The sequence below is a fragment of the Cupressus sempervirens genome, chromosome 4 (genome assembly GCF_028749045.1).
Source record: "Cupressus sempervirens isolate cs-2001-9-10 chromosome 4, ASM2874904v1, whole genome shotgun sequence".
Lineage (NCBI taxonomy): Eukaryota > Viridiplantae > Streptophyta > Pinopsida > Cupressales > Cupressaceae > Cupressus > Cupressus sempervirens.
The window spans coordinates 50,948,041-50,954,749 of NC_143121.1; positions in this window are offsets into that span (position 1 = coordinate 50,948,041).

The window sequence follows — 6,709 nt, forward strand, 5'->3', positions numbered from 1 at the left end:
TCTATTATTTTTTGATATTGGTTATATTTGCAAGTAACTATTATTTCTGTCTAAGGTTAATCCTAACAAACTTGTCTGTTCATTTTGAGTTTTGGGAGCATCATCATCCACATAGATGAATTTACTATAGTCTTAAGATATTTTTATTATATAAAGCATCACCATTTTCTACAAACTCATCAACTCTCACATTTGCACTTTCCACAACTTTGTTAGTGTTAGAATTTAAACACTTATAAGATTTTCTTTTTGTGGAATAACCTAGGAATATGCCTTCATCACTCTTTGCATCAAGTTTTCCATTCCTATTATCTTTCAGTAAATAGCATCTACCTCAAAAAATTGTGAAATATTTAATATTAAGAGCATAACCATACCATAGTTCAAAAGGTGTAGCATATGTACCTTTATTGACTTGAACTCTATTCAGGGTATAGACAATAGTACATTCGCTTCTCTCCAATTTTTTTTGATACATCTTTCTCTGGTGCATCATTAGTATTCTTGCATAGACCATTATTGATATGTTTCCTCTTTTAGGTATCCCATTCTAAGGAGGGGTCCTTGATGCTAACATCTATCTTTTAATTCCCTTATCATTGCATAATATATTGAACTCATGTGAAATTAATTCACCATCTTTGTTAGATCTCAAACACTTCAAACTCTTCCCTGTTTCTTTTTAAACTCTAGCTAAATACCACTTGAATAACTAAAAAACATCAGATTTAACTTTAAGAAACATCATAGTCATCATTCTACAGTATTCATCTACAAATAGAATGAAATATTGATCTTCACAATAAATTTTAACACCAATTGGTCCACATAAGTCAGTATGAACCAATTCCAAAATATCATTAGTAGTATATTTCTTACTCTTAAAACTAGACTTGGTCATCTTTCCTAATTGATACTATTTATACATAAAATTGTTAAGATTCTTTAGTTTAGGCAATCCTCTCACTTCATCTTAATAGTATTCATGAAATTATCAAAATTCACATGACATAATCTTTTATGCCATAACCAAACATCATCTTGTTTTGCAAATATACACGTCTCTCCTAATAGGTCTTGATAGAATAAGTTACCTCTTGTTTTCTCACCAGTTCCAATTATCTTACCATCATCATCATATATCTTGGCCTTGTTGTTGTGAAATTCAACTCTGCAACTTGATTAGTTCAGCTATGAAGCACTCAACAAATTATAGTTAAGTCCTTCAACCTAAAAAATATTTTCACATGTTATCTTGTCAATTAGTTGAATAATACCTTTACCTTTTATACCACATGGGATATCATTACCAAATTTAATGTATCCACCATTTTATGGACCAATATCTCCAAATTTTTCTTTATCACCAATCATATGATTGGAACATCCATTAGCAATTATCCATCTATCACTTTTGTTCACATAAGAAATTAATGTAGTTTTCTCATCTTCTTCAAACTCTTCTTTCATAGAAACATAGACAACTTCATCATCATTACTCTCAGATTCATTATTGGTCTTTTCTTTAGCAATATAAAAATATTTCTTACCTTTTTAATCCTTTCTTCTTTGGTAGTCTTTGTCATCTCTTCTTCCTTTGTACTTTCTTTTCTTCTTTTCATCTTTGTCTTCTTTGTCAGGACGTCTTGTAGCAATATGACCAAATGTGTTGCATGAAAGAAAAATGATAGGTAATTTACCTCTTCCTCTTCCAAACATTTTTACAATGAGGGCTTCAAGTTTATCAATCTCATCATCACAGCTATCACTTTCACTCTTCACATGTTTTTGTTTCTTCTTACTAGGAAACAGTTGTGACTTGAAAGCATATTCAATGGTAGCAAGTGTGTAGTTATCAAAATTAGACATCTTAAAAGTAGCAAGTCTACCAACTACACCTTATAAGGTCAAATTGTTAGTTGATGTGCATCTCAATTCCTAAATTGTAGAGACTCTAATGACATAGATAGGTACTAGAGTCCTCAATTCCTTGCTTATCATTGTTACATCTTTAATTGTTCCATTTTCTCCTCAAGTAGCATTAGCAACTTCTTTAACTCTTATGTAGTATTATACTATGTTTTCACCTTCCATCATTCTCATATTATCAAATTTACCTCTCAGGCTTTCTACTTTGGCTCTTAGTACATTCTCATCACCTCCATATACGATCTTCAATCTATCCCACATCTTCTTTGCAGTATTGTAAAATTTTAGGTCATTAAACTTGGCATAGCTTAGGGCTGAGGAAATCTCCAAAATTTCTTGGTTGTGATCTAACTTTTGTCTCAATTCTTTAGTGTTCAAAGGAGTAGTTTTTACCTCTACATATTCATTGATCAGAAAATTGATAGCAACATCAGTAATACTAGATATGTGCAGCTTCATTAGGGCCTGCCATGCAAAAAAGTTCTCCTTATTCATCTTTGGTACATCTCTCTTGTTTTGCATGATCTTTAGCTTTAAGTACCTTCAAAATTTTCTCTGTAAGCATTGAGATCTAATACCACATCAGTATTCTTCTTATCCTACTTTTGTTCAGTCACTACTATAAAACTATCATATACTTAACTTGCATTACATAATGAAAATATTATCACATGTAAAACATTCATAAGAAATTCATCACAATTTGACACTAGGATTTTGCATGGAAACCTAGTTTGGGAAAAACCACCAGCAACTTGTCACTCTTTTTCACTATTTTGAAGTGGGCTCTATTAGGAGCCAACCCTATTAAAGATTACAATACATACTATTAAATGTGACCTAGTTAGAGAATTTAATCACCCTATTAGGAGTGGCCTTGTAAGAGGACTTTGATCATTGCATCTAGAATGTCACCTAGTTAAAGGATTTACACAGACTGTTAATTCTCCAAATGATAGTTAGGTCAACCTCTGTTAAGAGGATTTCAATACAAACTATTTACAATTATAAGAAAGAAAATAGTAGGTTTTGATCTATATGATTAAAAATCACTTTTCTTGGTTCAAATCTTTGTTTAGTCCTTATGTTGGTTCACTGATAAGCCTTTCATTGTTATATCTGATCTTAATTTTCTTGGATGCCCTTCTAGAAATTAATCCACTCTTCTCATCAACACTTAAGTTGTCTTCTCAAATTCACTTATCAACAATATCATCACATCTACAAGCTTTCTCTTTTATCTTTGCATCCACTCACTTGTGTGCTTCTAATCAACCTTTCTCTATATGACTTCCTTCACATACAAACTCACATACACATTGGATGGGGCTGGACTAGACACCAAGTATTCAATTTTGTATTACCTTAAATAGGCAATCTGTGCTTTTCCATTTTCTACATCCACCATAGATCTTAGGATTTACAATCATATTCAACTTGATCCAATGTATTTGTACATCTTCTTCACCATCCTCTAGAAACTTCTCTAGAATCCTTCTATTAGGTCTTTACCTAATCATCACCTTGAATTCAATGATCCAACTCATCAATCTTATCTTCAACATGTTTTGCATATCCTAAGAAATCAACCGAGTTGGCTTGATCTTATGATTTCTTTGAATTTGATATTTTACTATCACTTAGAAATCATTCAATTTTGAGACTTGGTCAATATTGAAATACTTGGTTGTTGTTTAAGCCTTCTGGCTTGGCATCAACTAACTTTCTCAGTCGATGCTAATCACTAGTACATTTGACCCCATTTTTTGACCATCTATTAAAATGTTTTAGATTGGTCAGAATATGGAAGGAAAAATATGTTTGTTTTTAAATCCATGCCCGTGTTGGTAAAAATTTTGACCAACATGGGGTTGAAATTTCAACCAACACGAGCTTAACATGTCAAAATTAAAAAGGGTTTCAAATATTTCATTATTTTTTTTAACACATACATGTGAGAGCTCTTTTAAAGCAATATGAGAGGCTATAGAGGCTAATAGACTTGATATTTTGATATTGGGTACACTTTGACTCATTGATTTGGAGGTGGGTTTTGGGTGCAAGAATTTTTTCTTGAGGGTTGTTGCAGGATTCATAGCACCACAATGTCTTCTCCAAGCAAGAGGTGAGAGATGGATGTTATTAAATTGTAAGTAATTAATATTATTTTTCTTGATGTTAGCTTTATGATCTTAATGTTGTTCCAATGGGCATCAACATTTTAGACCACATTCCATTTTCCAAGATGAGTAAACTTATTATTATTATTTGTGTTCTTCAGTGTTGTCAATTATGAAGGATTTTATAATTTCCTACTTATTTTATTTTTGGGCTTGTTCTTGGCTCTTTGTATTGGTGGTGAATGAGTTTTGGGTGCTTTTGGCCATTGTTTTGAATCTCAAGGTACCGGTGAAGATTAGGTTATTGAAAATTTGAAAGGTAGGATATATTTTGTTATTTTTTCCTATTTTCTTGCTTCAGCGATTGCAAAAAATTGGGATGTAATTTTAGGAGCATGCCCATGTGATTTTAGCTGGCAAGATATTAAGGTAGCATTCATTGGGGTAGGGGAAACCTTCTTTGATGTTAAGAAGAAAAACTTTAGGGCCTCAAGGTTTACAAGGTTGTGATGATTCTCTCCAATTAGATTTATTCTGTGGCTCACTAGAACCACCAAGCCAGTTCTAACTAGGATGTATCCTCTGCTGGAGAAATTTAAAATCTTTGAGATTTGATCTTGGATCTCCTAAAAGTATGGGGAACATCTGATCCTTGAGATTTAGCAGTCCATAAGAAATGTTTCCTTATGCCAAAATACTCATGAACCAAACATTGGTTATATCCTCATAGAGGTTTTGATGTTTTGAAAAGAGCATAAATTGCCTAAGATTTAGATCCCATATTTGTTGACGAATATATATTTGGGTATCTCATTTATTCAGTGACCAATTTTGTAAGGAAAGCCCACTTATTGGTGTTATGAAAAGGTGATAGTATTGATACTTTATTGCTTGCATGGTAGGGTTGAACTTGCAATAAGTTGGAACCTCAAAATGTTGGGGTGATGTTGCTGTAGGCTGCATTTTCTATGTTATTGGATTGTCTTCCACTGTCAATATGTGAATATTCCCCAATGAATTATTTTCTCTGTATCTGATCTTTGAAGTTGGTTTTCTAAACATGAATAATATAGTCAATGCTTACCAATAGAACACTGAGCATTTGCATCTCAAAACAATTTAAATTTTTTTGTTTATTGGTATCTATGTGAACTGAGAGTTCTAAAATGTTTAAGCTAGGAAAATTTACCAAATCTATATTTGTGGACTTGACTTTTTGAGATAAAAATTCACTTAGCAATTTCAATAGTCATTAGGAAATGTTCCATATATTTTAAAATTTCTATAGATAATTCCTAGCTTGATGGTATTTGTTCTTGTTAGATGTGCATTATATTTCACAAGTGGTGGGCATTTTCTTGGAAGTAGTTGTCACAAGTTCATATTCAAGTGCATTTATGATTGTACTTATTCTTCAGGAACAATTTTTTTTGCACCTAGTTAACAATTTGCCAATTTTACATTTTTGATCCCTGGTTCTCTTAAAAATTAATCAAATACATTATGATGATTGATCATGATTTTATTGGATAGATTTGCAAAGTATGTTATGATTTGGTAAAGAGTGGATATGGTCATTGAGCTTTAGTACATGTGTGTCAATTATGATCTTGGTTTGTGCTAAACTAGATAGATTGGTTTACTTCAAACAATTGGATCCAACTTTGAGAAAAGTGATTCATATTGAGATGTGATTAATTGCTATCTAAAAGCACTATATCCTTTTTTATAGGGTTGTTTACCCAAATTTCACTCATTATTTCTAATGATGGAATTATTTTAAGGTACAAGGTGAAGAAATCTGGTCCTCATGATTGGTAAACAATTCCAGAATTCCTAAATTATACTATCCTAGATACATGATTCACATTGGTGGAATGCCATTCTTTCCTATTGTCAAATTTTTTACCCCAAAAAGGAATATTTGTGCTTGCTCTGTAGTGCATATTTGCTTAGTGTTACTATATTATTCTCAACAATTTATGAACAAAAAGATTAAGGATTTTTTTGATACCAATTATTCTGGATATATATGATGTATATTTTGATCTTTATTTTTGGAATGTCATAATTTCTCACAGTTATTACTTTATTTCATACCAAGGATTAATGCCATGTTCGCTATGCAGTGGACACATGCTACTCTATACAACTTGGTATGCTTGTATTAGGGTTAATGCCATACAAATGATAGTGACAAAGAAAGAGATTCAAAGATTTACTAATTAGTGTACTAATAAATTTGACAAACATTGACCATTCCTTTTCCGATATTTATTAATTACCATGTAACATGGTTGAAACATTTTCAATTAATGACCATTAAATTTAATTTTCAATTAGAATAATATGTCTAATGTAGTCGAGGATATTTTTTTTTGTGAGCCCAACCTTAGTTGGTGACCATTGACAATTGTAAAGTGTTGTCCAAGATTTTTTAGCCTGATTTTCTATGAATGGTAGGATTTATATAGAAGGTTGTGAATCTTAGTTCTTTGTTAGTGTTGCCTTAATACTTTTAGCCTTGATGTCATAATATGCTTAGGAAGAACTCTCCTACAAGTCAGTTCATCACCACTTAGATTTTTGTGCACTTTTATACCAGATTTGTTATGTAAAGTTTTACATTATCTAGAATTGGAATTCGCCCATCTTAAGGG